This window comes from Schistocerca americana, chromosome 1, assembly GCF_021461395.2.
Source record: "Schistocerca americana isolate TAMUIC-IGC-003095 chromosome 1, iqSchAmer2.1, whole genome shotgun sequence".
Lineage (NCBI taxonomy): Eukaryota > Metazoa > Arthropoda > Insecta > Orthoptera > Acrididae > Schistocerca > Schistocerca americana.
In genome coordinates this window covers 292835174-292853327 of record NC_060119.1, presented here as the reverse complement: position 1 = coordinate 292853327, position 18154 = coordinate 292835174, and positions in this window count along the sequence as shown.

Genomic DNA, 18154 nt, shown 5'->3' with positions numbered 1-18154 from the left:
TATTTTCTTTCTGCTGACCCGTTAAAAGTGATACTCTTAATGATCATGGTAATTTAGAAATACATAATTGAATAAGTGCAGATTCACTGTATGGTTCACTTAAGTACTGGTTTTGTTGGACCATGCGTTCAAAAAATTGCGTGACAGTGGAAAAACTTGAGTTCTCATAATTCGGTAAACTAATTAACTGACCCTTGATTCTGCGCTGTGTCGTCTTCGACCAGTACGCTGACAAAAAAGCATTCTGAAATTCTTTTACCGAATAGCATTGTCTCGCGATCAGTCTCATACGAGTTGCCGGTTCACCTTCCAAAAAACTGCAAATAAATTCAAGTTTGTGTGTTACGGGCCAAGTTGGTGGAAAAGCAAAGCTAAATTGTTGTATCCAATCCAAGGGGTGAATCTGTGTTCTGTCATTTTTAAATACTTTAAATTTTCTCACCGATAGAAAGTGCTTGTAATCAAAATTATCGTGTCTGTATGTCTGAACAGGTTCAGGATTGTATGATAATCTGTTTGTCTGCGACTGTTCGGAATCAGTTACGTACTCTCTGTAAATTACCTAAATTATACTGGCTGTGTGAGTCTGACGAATGTTCGGAAAGTGGCGTATGCTGTGATGTGTTAAAGGCTGCAATATTTTTCATCTCCGTCACTTCGTGCTGTCAAGATGACAATTTTCTACGTAATGTATTATTGGACGAACCTATCTCATTGATCGTCTGCTGTAAATTTTGGAATTCGGGTGTTTGATTAAACGAAACTGGTGACGTATCGTCTGATTTGGTGTCATTATTACTTTCGATAATGTCAATACGACTGCCCAATTCATCATATTTTTCAGTCAGTGCTTTTACCTGATCATCGATTTTATTATCACAAGCATTAATTTGTTTTTGTATTTTACATGTGGCTTCGTTCAATTTTTTAATGTCTGCTTTGATGGCATCGGGATCCTGTATTAGTCCCAACTTTTCAAGTCTGTTGGTCATTGTCTGAAAGTCTGTGTGTGTGTGTGTGTGTGTGTGTGTGTGTGTGTGTGTGTGTGTGTGTGTGTGTGTGTGTGTGTCTGTTTTTGATTTAAGATCGTAAATTTCATCATGCAATTCGGTGTTCAACTGTTTGATTTCGTCTGATACTGTAGCAGTATTGTTGTCTATGTATGTTTTTGCTTTCGTAAACAATTTACGTTTATCTTCCTGTTTCTGTGCAGTAATTGTTTCCATGACTTGTCACTTTACTTTATTCTGTTCCTGTATAAATTTACGGTAGCACTATTCACTGTTTTGTAGGTGGTGATTAAAATGTTCGTCAATTTGGCTGTTCTGTTGGTCAAATTTCGCGTCTACTTTTGCATCCAGTGTACGTGAAAGTCCTGCTGACATTAATTTAAACTCGTCGCGTAGCTGTGTTGCGTTTTCAGAGCATTGTTTAGCGACTGCACGAATTTCATCTTTCCTAGCACAAACCTTAATCTCCTCACGTAATTGTTCTTTAGTACCATGACACTGCACGGCAACAGCTGCAATCTGTTCATTAATCTGTTTAAAGTTCTCATTAATTTGTTCGATCGACCTGTCTTGTTTTTCATTCAACTGTTTGGAATTGTTGTCTAGTTTTTCATTAATTTCATTAATTTGTTGTTTGAGATTTTCACTAAGTTGTTTGTGATTGTTGTCTTGTTCTTTCTTCGACTGTTTAAGACTTTCATTAATTTGTTTATAATTGTTTTGTTTTACATTGATTGTAGCAATAATGCTACAACTTTATCCAAGTCAAAATTACCGACTCTATTCTCTGTACTGTGTGATGGTGTATCTTCATTTGTCACGTGTTGTGAAACCATTTGGTCATTGTCTGACTCGCGAAAAGGTTTGCTAATTGGATGTGCACTGTTAGTCACTACACCGGAATCAAATAAATCTGACATGTTTTGTGTATATTGTTCACCTTCGTTAGAAACAATTATCTGTTCGCTACGTAAATTTTGCAAATTAGGCGTGTCAAGCTAGACAGCGTTCATTGTAACGGAACGTGCCGCATCATCAATTGTTACATTTACTGTGGACATAATTGAATTTGTTTGTTCATCAATAGGATCAAAATCATTACTAGTGATCGGCATGTACTGATTATCTGTAATTAGGGGATTATCACTATTACACTGAGTGTCGCAAATATTATCGGTCAAACTATTCGAGTCGGCTATTTCACTCATTGCACATCGCGATGTACTGTTAAGTTTTTCGCAGCATTTTTCACAAATCAAAATTAAGCACAAAATGAAACAAAGACGAAGCAAAAATGGAACAAACAATTACAACAAAGAGCAATAAATTGCCGATGATCTGTGAAAGAAAGAGTGACAAATTAGTAAATGCGTTGCGCCAGATGCAAGCTACATTTAAGTAAATAAGAGAAGATATATGACTACTTCTCAGAGATTCACAAAGAAATACGAGCCTGGCCAGTTGTCACCAGGTGTAACCTCCCCACAAAAAATTCAATAAATGATAATAATGAATAAGAATATGATTCTAATTTTAGCGTAACTTCCCCACAAAATAATATTTATTTTATTTGGTTAATGATTCTAATTTTAGTGTAACCTCAGTACAAAATTTGTTCCCATTTATAATCTCCGTACAGAAATGCATTCAAATTTAATGTACCCACAAAATTCTTTTCTCATTTAATGTAAGCTCAAAACAGAAATTCCTAAACCTCGTAATAAAAAATAAATTCAGTAACCTGGTAAATTTTGGACGACAGCAGTGCTGCGTCATGCCCTGTAAGATCATTCTGAATAAAAAAGCAAAAATTCTTACCTCAATATAGTCGCCAGCTATCTGCTCTTACAATAACTTTTTCCGGCACAGCTCTGTGCAATGCTGGGCGATAGATTTGTCATTTATGAAAGGAAGCAACTGATTTGCAACAATCGGAATGATCATGGATTGGAGAAATTAGTAAATTCTTTAAATTGAAATGAATGCTTCTTAGAAATTACTTTATATGACAAAGATTATTATTAGGACATTTTTAAAAGATTTACATGGGAGTTCACATAACATTACTAGATATGCGCGAGGCTGCTTTTTACCTTATACAATAATACTCAGGCTCCAGCATCGCTGCACCGCGACCGGGCCAGCCAACACGATACACCAGCCCAGACCAGAGCAGACTCCAGACCAGACTTGCGCAGACTAGCGACAACTTACTGCTACAGCTACACAGTTCCTACTGCAGTCAACACTGCTCTCTGGTCAGCGATACTCTTATACCTTGCATATTGCAGGCAGCGCATGAGCAATACATCGAAATTACATCTGCTCGGTCCTCTTACATAAAACTACATCTGCTCGGACCTCTTACAATACGCAGACGTGTCCTGTTGAACAATAGTGTAGAAGCTGCTAACATTTTATATTTTAATTAATACGGAGACTACATCTTACACTCATTAATTCAAAATTCACACTGTTTATAAGAATTTTATCAATGGCCGTTCTACCATGTATGTTTTGTTTATGTGTTTCCTGTCGTGTTTTTCTCGCCGATGTTGTGTCCTCTAGGCGCACAATAAGCTCAGCAGTCAATTTGGTGGCAGCTGTCGCTTCGTTACAGCTAACTATCCTCTGCTGTTGGTAAGCTTAACAATCGTTCCAGTACAGTGTCCACGGTAATTTACGTTATCGCAGAGGCGACAGCTAAGCAGGCAGCGGCAACTGGTCGTCTCTGTAAAGGTACTGGGTCCGAAATGGAAACAGAAAGCCATTTGTACTTTGCAGTTAGACATTATTTCCGATAGCCAGAAACTATTTTTTTGTGCCATATTGCGCTTCGTTGCCTTGTAGTTTGATACACTCATATGCACGAAGTCATGATGTATTTCATAATTGGAGTGTTTTGTAGGTAATGAGAGATGATCCGTCAAAAGGGTATTACAAAATCTGTCACCAACGCAGCTAACAGTCACAATAGAGGAGTGAGGGTAAGATACGAAACCAGAGGTCTTTAAATTACATCAGCTGTGAAACAATGCTTAGCGTAAAGTACGGGTCACGCATCCTCATTCTCCTCCCTCCCCTTATCCACTCCTTTCCCCTCCCTTTCCTGCCCAGAGACACGGGAACTCGAGGGAGCGGACAATGGCCTACGCTGCTACTTCCACTGAGTTCCTGTTCTTAGAACTTTTTTCCTTACATACATAGCTCAACGCCTAGAGTGGCTCTGCTCTGCTCAATGAATGCGGTGAAAAGATAGCCTATAACTCGATTTCTACAGGCTCTCATACAACTGAAACTTAAGTCCTTGCGGACGTTCAGAAAATTTTTGTAACCAAGGACATTATCCACCATCCTGCGACAGTACTCATGCATGAAGTCACAATCAAACAAGCTACGTACATAATTTGCATATAAATAATACGGAAACTTTTTAGTGTAAATGAAAATTACAATTACAATTACAGAACCTGATTAAATAATAAAACCTTAAAAGTTCTACATACACGGTCCAGTCACGCTAATGTGACCACTTGTGAAACGCCTGAAAAACCCTTTTTTCCAGTGTGTACGTGTAGGGAGGGAGTCTGTGAGGTTCTTCAAGGTACCAGCAGTGATATGGGGCCATGTTGACTCAAGTGCCGGCCGCTGTAGCCGAGCAGGTCTAGGCGCTTCAGCCCGGAACCGCGCTGCTGCTACGGTCGCAGGTTCGAATCCTTGGGTTAGTTAGGTTTAAGTAGTTCTAAGTAAATGCTCGAACCGAGCTTCCAGACCATCACAACCTGCCCTCGGTCAAACTCAGGTAGATAGCGCACCTTCCACAGTCTACACACGGACAGCACTCTCAGTGACACTACATACGCCGTGCTTGTGTCTGACTGAGAGTCGTTACTCGCCGGGTGACACAACTATCGCCTGGACGGATTTATATCGATAGTACGACCGTGGTCATAACGTGCTGGCCGATCAGTATATTTTAACCGCAGCGGCGCACGAACAGTTTAGAAAATTTGCCGTCTCGGTAACGCTTCCATCCTTGGTTCGAAAGCCACTCACGATGCGCTTTTGGACGCCAAATAAATCGCCCACGATAACGACAGCACTGTTTTCCGTTTCTCCTGCCCCATACACGCTCTACGTATCTTCCACTCCTTGTGCTGCCTCATGCGTTCTGTAATTGGTTACTGAACGTTGACGTCCAACGTATCCAGTGGTCATAATAACGTGACTGGACCGTGTAAACCTTATAGGTTCCAAAGCGAATATTCGTTCTGCAGCGGAGTTTGTGTTCTGATTTAAAGCTTCCTGGCAGTTTAAATATTTGTGCTAGACTGGGAATGGAAGCCGAAACTTCAGCCTTTCACGAGAATAAGCTCTTCCAACAGAGCTGTCCACGCACACGTCACGATCAGCCCAACGGCTGTACTTCGTTGGCAACTCTCTCTCGCGGGATATTTCAGATCAGAGTTAATATTAAATCTGTAAAGCCATTTTCCTGTAACGTCCTTTCCTACTGGATTGCTAGACTCGCAACATATGCAGGTAGCAAAGAGGTACTGACGGAAGCAAAGCGTCAGTCGGGCCTGGATATATCTGTCTGGAGAGCTTATTCCCGTAGAGGCCGAGGTTCCGGGTCCACTCAAGCTCCGAGAGATACTTGTAAGAATATTCTGAGCACAGAAGGAACGAGAGAACTAGGATATTCCCTGGTAAAATTTCAGACGGAGGTGACCATTATTTGTGGAAATATAAGAGAGTTCCAAATGATGCCTTCATTATAAAGGGACGATACATGGACGCAACTGAAACAATCTGAACGGGTTTGGCTGCTGTTAACGAAAGCCAAGTAGCTGGGTACTGTGCCAAAATTGATCTCATCTGATGTCGGCTTCAAAACTTTTTTAATTTTTCTGTAAATACCTCGTTCCTGCATTTTGCTATCAGGAACAGTTAGATGTTCGGTAATATTCACATGTGTCAGCATCTGCCATTAAAGTTTTGGCCATCGCAGCAGCAACGGCAAGCCCTGGACGTCGTGGACGAACCAGGTCGCTAATTTAGTTTTTATCTCTCCCACTCGATTGCCTGGCAGCGTTTCATACATTCTGGCCATACTATCCTCGTCGATAATTACTTACTATATGGTGTCTCTATTGAAACATGAATGTGTGTAAACTATTATTCTTTCATTTGTCTTTCATTGGTTCCCTTGGTCGCTCGCACATGAAAACTCTTTGGCCTTAAGTCAGTCTTGCACAAAGGCTCTGAATTCGCAGCTAGAAGAATTCCCACTACGCTGCTATTGGTTCACGGGAATCCAAGAAGCGAATCTACATTTTGGACGCAGGTTGAATAAACAGGTGATGTTGAATATCGAAAGGTGGCTAGTTCGAGTGAATTCTGTATCTTTAGCTTTCTTGCAATCTTTCATTTATCTCTTTCAGCAAAACCGTTGCTAAACCAAATACTGTACAGCTTCCAGCTTCTCAGTATAATCTCGTAAACTTTATGATTCATCTCTGCAGATGATATTGTCGATTCTTAATTGAAACAATTTTTGATACTTTTGTAGCGGTACATTGTAAGCCAGGGTTGGTGCCTTGACCTGTGGTGCTTCGCGGAAAGACTGGAGTTCCTGCTGCGCAAGGTTTGAGACGGTACACAAGCACGATATGTCAGTAGACTGGCCACAGAGCCCCCGGGAAGCGGCGAGCACATCAGCATAGCCCATGCACAGTGACTATTCTCAACTTGGAGAGGCGGTGGGTTTTTCAGTTTTGAGTTGGTTATGTGACCGATTGCCGCAGATAAATTCTTCGGTCCTTTCATGGCGTTTCCGTAGCTTGTCTGGAACACTTCACTTACACGTTGACGAATATTGGTTCTGTGTTTGAAGTTTAAAAAGCTGTTGGAGGAGCTTTTTACCCATGTCTTTGCCTGCGTATGCACATGTCACTTATATTTCACATATATTAATCATATGTCACTCATATTTCTACACTTACGGTATTTCACCTCTATCTTTAGCAAACTGAGCTTTACAGTTTACTTTACCACTGTGATAGCTCAGTACCCAGCATTGCCCCAGGTAAGTATGTATTCAAATCGTCTATTAGTCCATTTCACCTTTCACTTCTCTCTGCCCATCTCCTTCTCACCCCTCACACTATCCCCCTCTTCCACCCCACCCTTTGTTCATCTCCTCCTCTTTCCCCCTCTCTCTCAGTATCAGCTTCTTTCCCCTCTTTCTGTCCATCTCTTTCTCCGCCGTTGTCTTTCCATCTGTTCTTTCCCCCTCTTTATCCTCATCTGCTTCTACCCCCTCTAGCCATCTGCCCCTTCTCCCTCTGTCCATTTCGTACTCCCCCCTCTAAGACCATCTCTTCCCCACAATATTTCCTTCTCATCCCTCTAAGTCCACCTTCTCCTCTGTCCTGTCTCTATTCACATCCTCTTCTCCTCTCTATCGCCTCCTCTCCTCCCCTTCTTCACATCCACCTCCTTCCTGACGTCCATCTTCTCCTCCCCTCCTCTCCCTCTCTCTCTCTCTCTCTCTCTCTCTCTCTCTCTCTCTCTCTCTCTCTCTCTCTCTCTCTCTCTCTCTCTCTCTCTCTCTCTGTTTCTCTCCACAAATTATCGCAACACTCCTGTAGGGTGTTATTCCCTATCCCCACAATATTTCTTTCCAGACAGTAAGCAGCATTGGTACTAAGTTTAGTTTAAATTGATTAGAAGCTGTTAGAGGAGCTTTTTACCCATGACTTTGCCTGCGTATGCACATGTCACTTATATTTCACATATATCAATCATATGTCACTCATATTTCTACACTTACTGCATTTCACCTCTATCTTTAGCAAACTGAGCTTTACAGTTTATTTTTCATGCTGCTCCATGTTTATAATGGCATATCTCCTGAAATACGTGTCATAAAATGATATAATTGTTCTGGTATATCCAGTGCTATATATCGGTACTGCCTACAAAATGTGATACGAAGTAGTCGTCGTGATCTCATAGTTCAGTATCACCCAGGACAGGATCGAAGTCCAGAAGAAGAGCGAGTTCGTACACAGGGGAGGGACAAAGTAGCTGGACCACCAGTTCATGAAGACGACCGCACACAATCAAGAATAATATAAAGGTGTGTGACGGATCCGACACTACAAAACGTAACAAGCGCAAGCAGCATCTGAATAACGTCACTATTCGACTTCATAACTTTAGTCTACTCCCTTTTATTTTTTCGCCGTGCGTCTCACTAAGTATTCTCTTTCTCAAACATTGCGTGAATAGTCAGGCTATTAGTGCAACGTGAGCTATGCTTCTTTTTTCAACCCACCTCTTTGAGAGATAGGTGTTTCTTAACCCACAGTGTTTATTTCCAGACAGTAAGTGGTGTGTGTACGTAGTATGGTTTAAATTGATCATGTACTTTAGGAGGAAACATGAAATATACCTCTACTTTTCTAATACTGGGTGTAATGGGTATACGTGCAGATATTTTTGCTTCGTTATAATTCCAGTATTGGTTCACAGTATCAGTCTCTGTAGAAATGACTAATGATTTTGACTGCACCATCACATGTAACGCCGTGATATGTCTCATGTAACTAGTTTTTACTCAGATCTGAAGATAGTCATTACCGACTGAAATTAATAATCTGATTACAAACAAAAATTGTGTTGCAAGACTGGAATTATAATAAAGCAATTTTTTTCCTGGATAGCTGAAAACGTTTGCGTGACTTCGTCACAACTTACAGATATTTTTATTTGCGGTATCGTAATACGTGGACACATCAGTGTATTGCTTGTATGTTTTCTGCGTCGAACAGTCTTCCCATAAATAGGTCACAAATTTTACAACCTGATGTTTTCTGCATGACTGTAACTGTACCACTAACTTGACTACGCCGGTCAGTGTAGACTAACCATTTTGCGTCCTCGTGTCCACACTTCAGCACCTGACCTGCTGCTCTGAGGGAAATAAGCTTTAATTGCTTTTCTCGTACAACTTGTTCTTAGAGGCACTACTTGTAATAGCTGGTTTTGTTAATATGCAAATGACGTAAAATTTGATGTGATGTTGTTCAGTACACCATCCTCAGACACCAGTGGATGTATCTGCTCTTGTAACTGTTAGACAATATACGTATGTCATCCAAACGTAGTGCCAACACTAACTTGTGCGAGCATTTGATTAATTTAAGTGTAAATATTGCTGTTGACTGTGGTAAACATTTTTATTACGGTGTCCTTTGTGTATATGGGTAGTCACTGGGGGTTGAATTGGTTTAATGACACCAATTAAGAGTAATGTGTTCAGGCGGTGTTCCTTAGATATTTGGTGTCGGCTTGAATGTGTGCTACTGAACAATAGATACTACACACTAGCAGATACCTAAGTACTCTCATTCTTCCACAGTTTTACGTACTTATTCGTAATTTCCACATTTTTTCATATTTTCCTCAGTTTTAAGTATTTTTCGCCCATTTTCTTATTTTTTCCACATTTTCCACAATTTTACGTATTTTACACGTTTTTTATACTTTAAACAATTACGAGAGCTCTACCCCGCTGTTCCCGACAAGACTCGACGTCGTGAAGCTCTCAAACAGTCACAGTAGATCACATTCCTGAATTATTTATAGCTGCTATTGAAGCACTTCCTCTCCATTTTCATCTTTTATAACTGGCACACTTCAATCGGTAGATTTATCTCTGGAGATGTGAAACATCGGGGGAGGTTGTAGCCTTTATCTGTGTCTTAATGACAAATGACGTCAGTCCATGTCACTCAAGGTATGATTGTTAATATCAGTTTGATATTTTGTTATTTAAGGCACCAACAGAGGCTACACCCAGACAAATATGTAAATACTCTTATTCCCCACCACCACCACTACCACCAACATTTTACGCGTTTTCTCAATTTTTTACAATTGTATGCATTTTATCAATTAATGTGAGTTCTATTTCGACGTCACATCATCATCGTGGGAGTCGTGTGACATCACGTCGCGCTGCGTCGCGTCGCCTCGACCCTGTGATGCCCTCATCCAATCACAGTGCAGCGTGGCTCCGAATTATTTGTCATTGGTAGGGCACCACTACATTACTCGTATGTGTGTGACGTCGTAATGTATGTACTAGATACGAACGCATTGGTAGAAATAATAGCGTCATGTCATAGTAATGACATCATAGAAAATTCTATTAGCACTACCGATTTCCAATTGAAGATACTGTATGTCTAAGAAATTCCACAACGTGGTAAATAAACCCACTGCAAAGCCACCACCACATTAATAGACTACGTGACATGATACCATGATTCTGATGCTTCCAACAAAAGATAGTGTTTGTGTAGAACAGCGCTACAAAATACGCAGCTAGAGATTGAGTCGATCATTATCAGCAACCGTCCTAGCGAATAGTAGGTCGCCCGTTGGAACAGACCCACTCCTCTAACGCTGACGTGTGGTGTATAGCTATGAACACTGCTCCAACCCAGAAGAGGCCGAGGAAGTTACGCTATTACAAGTGTAATCCTCTACTAACAGGCTGCTAGTACATAAGTCACTGTTGCTATATCAATTCTGGACGAAAGGCCTCCCTCCCATAGAAATAATGGCAAACACATCTGTGGAAATATCAAAGACTGCCTCAAATACACACCTAGATTACGAGGTACTCCCCCGACCTCTGCATCCGTCAGATAATGCAGGTCGAACGAGCCAAGTGACACTCGAATATGGTATGGAACTCTTCGAGAGCCCAAGTCCGGGACTACAACTGAATCTCTGGCCATGAACGAGAGAGCTCCGCATATCTGCCCAATATTACATCAGATCATTCCTGAAATTGCAAATAAATTTGCATTATTAAAATAATGGTTCTGAAATCGTTTCGGACGTGACCAACCCGGTGGCTAGGGCAAAAGGCACTGCTACGAAATCATCATTCAGGAAGGGACATACTACCGCAATGAACCAGTCGTAACTCGCAGCTGCCTACGTGGGTACCTGTGGACTACTTTGTGGATAAACACTGATATTAACTCCGCCGAGCACTCCCCTCCCCCCTTCTCTCTGGATAATTAGAATACATCTTTCAAAACTAAATGTTTGGACCTTTAAAATTCTGAATACACTCTAAGGACAGCTAGTATACTGCAGTGTTTAATTTACAAAATAATTGATGCTATAAAAACGGATCCGTGCATTAATAATGACTGACATCATATACATATGTATGCTTAAATAATGGTAAGCCAAGACATTACTCATAGTACTACCACTACCACTACTGCTACTACTAACCCACCATAACACGTTGTACAAACCCGGAAGCACGATAACTGTGCACGAGATCGGCTACGGTTCCCAGGCAGAATAAAAGGACATGTTATTCTCGAAAAATTAGTGTGCGACATCACTGTAAGGCACATAAGTAGATACGGATATAATGCGAAGCATATACGTCATCGCCACACCACTAATGATAGTGAGAAACGGCCACAATGTAGTAAAAAATAGACTATTCCTGCATACAAGTCCTCGACTGATAGAGGACATAGCACCTCTCTTGCTATACCATAAAATGCCACTTCACAGAGCTACAGAGTTTGTGCATCGTCTGTTCGTTCTCCAAAGGCTCAGTTACAGTTACCAGAAGCGGGGCTTGAATCATGAGCGACACACGTACATTGACTGTTGGAAGAAACGGTTTTCACATTCTTCGTAACAGTAACAGTGGAATCATAACCAGTTTTTCTCGTCCTATGATCACCACAACGATCCAGGTAGGTCACAGGTGCCATTGCAACTTTGCTCTCTACGTTCGTGAAGAACCGAGGTCTCAATGTGCGTCATTGGCTGATGTTAACCACGGGATAGAGCTCTACTGAAACTGATAAATGGAGAGCAATCATCAACGTTTGTGTCAGTCTAATTAAAGATCCGGAATTCGTTCCCCCACTGCACACAAACCTCCACCATACTGTCCAGAATCTGCGCTGTGACAGTTAAATGAAACAGATCCTGAGAAGTGCCCACCTACTTTATTTTGTGCATAAGAAATATTGGTATGATATTTGTCATATGGTTTCCTTCGAATTTGGTACTAGTTTCAGGACATTTCGAGAACAGACGACGATAGCATAGCAAATAAGGTGCCAATAAGATAATGCTTTCCGAACAAAACTAGAGTATTTAAAGAAAAATGAGAAATTACTCACAGCTTAGAGGAATAATTGACAAGTCTTCGAATGATTTATCAAAATCCAGTACAGCAAATAAGGTATGTCAAACGTTTCCCTAGTATGTTTAATTTCTTACTTTTAGACAAATAATTTCGCAGCACATTTGGCAGATTATTCAAAACTTTTTTTAAAGGGATATATTATTCTAAATGAAAAGTGTAACAGCGCCCAATGTATTAACGAAAACCAATACATCCAGTTGGCGTAGATGGGAAAAGTACCGAATCGAGAGAACACTACGCAGCACAACGGCAAAAGCAAGGCCTTATCAGCTATGACGTTACGCGTTGCCACGTAAAATACAGGACTGGTGTGGCCTACAGCATGTCGAACCTGCGGACTCTTCGCTGTGAGATAAGTTACCTATCCTCCAATACAGAAGTAATTTTTGCTTCCTCAAAATGAATAGACTGCGAGGTCCAACAGTTTCCAGTTGCTCTGGCCTAAGGGACTCTGTTCCACGAAGATGGACGTTTAAGTCTTCCACATGTGAACTGGTTTGAATTCCAGCACCATAGAAATCGTTCTGAAGACAAGTGGCTTGATGCTCGACTGCTGAGTATAAATGACTTACATACCAGGTAACTTGGTCAGAGCGTAATCAGTCATCAGTATCTGTAAACACCAACAGAAATTTAAAGAGAACACAAAGATACATACACAATGACAACGTGTTTATCACGGGACGTTGTTAATGCCATCAGTAAATCTTATCCTTTCTAGAAGCAAGACCCAACTGTGATGCACTGTCAATGTGTTGCAAACGGAGCAGACGAAACAACTGAGAACGTAGGCTTAAGAGAATTCCAGGGTCAAACCCTTCAAGGACCCCTGATGGGGAAATTGTTCAACTGCGCTCAAATGTGTTCCATTTTATCTCCTCTAATGACACTACAGATTTGTATTCATAGTTGTTAACACTCTGTGTACGAGTAGCCTACTAAAGGTAATCAGTAAGCGAGTATGAAATACTTCAGCTTTTAACGTCTATATCGGCGAGAGGTGAGATAACATGTCCACCCCACTACTAATGGCAGGAACTAGACATAGAATACTAAGGAGTCTTTAAAAGAAACACAGTAGCATAATAATGAACCATATTAATCTGAAAATGTCCTATAAATGCTTTTCGTCCTCCATACTTGACCCATATGTCTTAGAGAGTAGGATATTCCCGTTAATTTTTTCCATATTGTACTAACCTTTTAATACAATTTTCGAATTAATTGTCTCGTTCATAAAGATGAGTTTGCTATATTTCTTAGTAGCGGGGTTTGAGTTCAGTGTTCTAAAAAATCCTTAGTGCTACACCGCAGCGCCGACCGTGATGAAATTTCCTTTTCCAAAAATAAACTTAATAGATCCAGAAAACGAAAGGCAAATGCGTCTAGCGTTCATAATGCTGTCTTCTGAATTCCAGGCAATGAATCCCATCGTTCACCAATGGGCATGGTCAAAGTTATTATGCTGTGATTTGGGCCACTTCCGTAGTATCTACAAGAACTTATATCTTGCTCGTTTCAGCATACAGGCTCTCTCTCACTAGCCATAGGTAGTGTTACAGGTGGCTGGGCTAATCCTCCATTAGCTTGCAGTAACCGGATTTTCTATAAGAAGAATTCATTCAACAAACAGAAGTCCCGTGTTCGACAACCATTAAATAGTAATGATGCAATACATCCACGAAGGATAAAAGTTGCGAATATATCTGTGAACTATGTTGATGCAATGTATTTCTATTCAAAATGATCGGTATAAAACAAGTTCTACATGTGGAGTTGCAAACTCTGTTCCAACCAAACCGCAGTCGTACTGTTGTCACAAGACACCTCTATGCCACTGCTGTCCTACATGTGTCAATAATATAGTCCTTCAGCCATCAGATTTCCAACTGATTTGATACCAAGTACTTCATAAGTATCGATTGTACCCTGGGTGCTCATTTACTTATTACATGCATTCCAATCTCTGCCTTCCCATTCAGTGTTACCCTCTATCACTGAAGTTATTCCCTGGTGTTTTAGCACATGCCCCATCATTCTGTTCCTTCTCCTTGTCAGTGTTTCTATTTGTTCCATTCTTCGCCAATTCTGCAGTGAACTTCCACATTCCTTATCTTATCACTCTATCTAATTCTCATAGTTAGAGACCGGATTATATGCATTTGCCTGTTGCATATGCACTTGCATATTTGACTCCTTTTCACCGGTTAATGCGTATTTTAACTAAAAACAAGAGACGATACAGATTTTTGCTGTATGTTTACAATATTTTAAAAATTTAGACGGGCAGTCTCTAACTCGATCTGATTTTGATGTCTCACAAATTGACCGCGACTTAGAACTGCGTGCAATCGCTAACCGAGAGGCCACTACCTAGCGAAATCATTACAGAAGAGGAACAGGAACAGGCAGACAGGGTCAATGCTCCCTCGCCCGCACCCCCGGTTAATCCCCTCCGCTGTCATACCGTACGCGTCGGCAACAGTTAAACTGCGGGAGCTTTTAGTCGCACGCCCACTGGTTCAGTTTAGCTTTCTTTTTACTTGTACACAGCTGAACGTGATTACGACGTGTAGTGTGTAATGTGTTGTGCGCCATCCCACACGAAAAAAGAAACGTCGTTTCGTGAATAGCTGACCATCCTGGAACATTTACATCTGTTGGAATTGTTTTATATTGTAAAGTTTGAGAGAAAAATGTTTCGTGCAAAAAAAGTTTCAAATAGACCAGCATTTCAAGACAAGTCTACATATCGTAGGAACGCAGAAGAAAGGACCACGACTAACCAAAAAAGTCGGTTTAACATGGATCTAGGTGATGCATCCATTGCAATCAATATTCTTCTTCACAAATTTACAAACACTATCCTCAAAGCCACGTTGTTTAGGCGCCCGAAAACCTCAAACCACACACACACACTATCCTCAAAGGCTTCCAGCGCAAATATTGCTTAAATCAAAATATACCATATGAATTATCATTGCGTTAAAGTTATATACGACAATTTACCCAAATGTTCTGGAAGAAATACACAATGAACTCAAGGACAGCATTCTCTGGATTTCAGTTGACGAAACTAAATGCACTTGTGGCTGTTACATTGCAAATTTAATTGTTGGCGCTTTAAAAGAAGAGCCTTCTTCTTCCTATTTAGCGGCCTGCAAAGAACTTGGAAAAGTAAATCATTGTATGAATGCCAGATATGTGAATGAGGGTATTAGAAAAATATTTCCAGAATCTTCTGCAGATGAATGGGTGTTTGTGTTTATTTCAGATTCTGCTCCCAATATGACCTAACCAGAAAAAGCCCTCCGAGTATTTAATCCCAGTTTCATTCAAGTAATGTGCTTTGTTCATGGAGTATATCGCTTTGCTGAAGAAGTACGTTCCACGTTTGTGAATGTAAATAAACTGATTTCATCCACAAAGAAAGTGTGTCTAAAGTCTCCTGCTCACATCAAGACCCACAAAGAAAAACTACCAAATGTGTCTTTACCTCCCGAACCAGTGGTAACTCATTGGGGTCTGTGGCTCGATGCTGTGTTGTTTTCCAGGGAACATTTCGAGGCCATTAGAGGGGTAGTAAACGACTTCGATAGTGCAGATGCTTTGGCAGTTTGCCAGTGCAGCGAAGTTTTTAATGACTTTGGTATTAAAAGCAACATTGCTGTGATTAGCACCATTTTCCCCATATATCTGCAAGAATTAAAAGGATTGAAACTCAAAGTTACGCGTTGCATGAATCTATTCAGTTAATGGATAAAATTATTCGTGTGAAGTCCTCATTGCCAGAGGTATTCCCAAGAAAACTTAAAGAAAAGTTTGAAAACATTTTAAATAATAACCCAGGCTTTGAACCATTGTGCCAAATTGATAGTTTTATTAATGGGACAGATGAACTTTTAGCCACAAACAAGGCACCCAAATTCATACCCCGCCCAGTTACTTCAGCTGATGTAGAGCGGTCCTTTTCTATCTATAAAAATGTTTTGAGTGATTGAAGATACAATCTTACTACCGAACATTTGGAACAGTACTTGGTCGTTAATGTTTACAATTGTAGAAAAATGTAAAATAAGTTGTAAATGATGCTTGGTCCAATAGTATTAATTAAAAGTTAACGCTGTTCAAAAAAATTCATGACTATGATGATTTTTAAATAAAATGTTACGGAGCTTTTGAGCCTTGCCCCTCTGTGTGCGATATATCTCCAAGTAGGTCCTGTACATATCGATAGATTCGCTGCGACTCACTGGCATCGCATCCACATGTTACCGACAACAACAGCAAAGAAGGAACAATTATTGAAACACGGTATGCGTCGCCATTTTGCAAATTTTTAGAAAATAATCTCAGAAAGGCCGCCGTTCTAACCTCTACCAGAAAGCATTCAGAAAATGATATTAGCGTCCTCAATGGACCGAATTTTGGCGTGGCCGGCACCCTTCCTCGTAACTGATTTGCACAGGTTCGACTTTGAGATATAATGCACGCAGTCACTACCACGTTCTTTTATTATTTGACCATGCATACTTCGACACTTTTCATGCATTTTACGCATTTTACATGCACATAATCCGGTGTCCACTCATCATCCTGCTGTAGGACCACACCCCCAAACGCTTTGATTCTCTTCTTATTTGGATTTCCCAGAGTTTACCATTCATTACCATAGAATGCTGTGCGCCAGATACATTCTCAGAATTTTAATAATTTTTTCATAATGTGGGGCCACAGTGATAATATATTTCTTTAAAGTCAGCACCACCATTAGACTGTTGTTTATTTACAGTGTTACACTTACACAATCATGATTTCGGCTTCAAAGTGCCATTATCAAGTGTTTTCTGAAAGCAGATTAGACAATAACAGTGAAATACATAACAAGTCATATAACCATACAAGATTCCATATTTATAATGTTTACTCACAAGTGTCATAGATTGCCTAGGATGGTATACTGTCAAATTAAAATACATTATTAGACACTTTGTCTAAGAGTCGATATTTCTGTCAGAGCCTACTGCTTTGTTTCATCACTGAGTGTACCATCGTGAATGACTTACAGTTGACTAAGTGTCAAATTGTCTTGGTCAGAGAAATTCCTGTTATAAGCAGGTGACTTTTTCTTTTAATCTTTGGACTCAGTGTCCGGTAGGATAGGAAAGGTAAGGAGCAATTTATTTTCTTTGGTAGTTGTTCCAGGCAACTTCATTGTATGCTAAGATAAACAGGTACTGCAAATATGGAACTAGTATATCTGTTCTTTACTACTAACACATTCCTGTAGTCAACTGAACCTGAAGAAATCTCTGACACATGGCAGCGCTTTTAACATCTTTCAACTGCGAAACGCAAACGGCTGTAGGAGAAAATTATAGCCGTCTATAGAGCTATGGAGTTAAGACACTCGAAGTAGCTGTTTCACAATATGATAGGTGCTCTCACGAATACACGCAATTTTTTTTTTTTCGATATTACACTACAAGCAATTTCATTTTTTGTTTTCGTTTCTAACAGAAAATAGGCAAATGAATATTCGGGAAGTTACGGTTTTTCCAGCGAGTTTTAATACAAAAAGAATGGAGCTGAAGAAACATACCTGCAATGAACGCAACAGCTTTCACGCAAAGATGCCGAGCATGAACATGTGGAAACTTAATCTTGCGATGTGTAGAAAATATTGCTCCTACCAGTAACCCATTTCTTTTTTACAAGAGGCAAATATGGGCGTATAATATAGGGCTCCACTATGGAAAAGAAAAAAAAAAGTTTATTTTATGTTAGGGTAGAAGCCACTGCAGGACGAGGAACTAAGGCAATGGGTTCCCGTTTATGAAAATACAGTCTTACTCATTATTTGAAGAAATGTGTC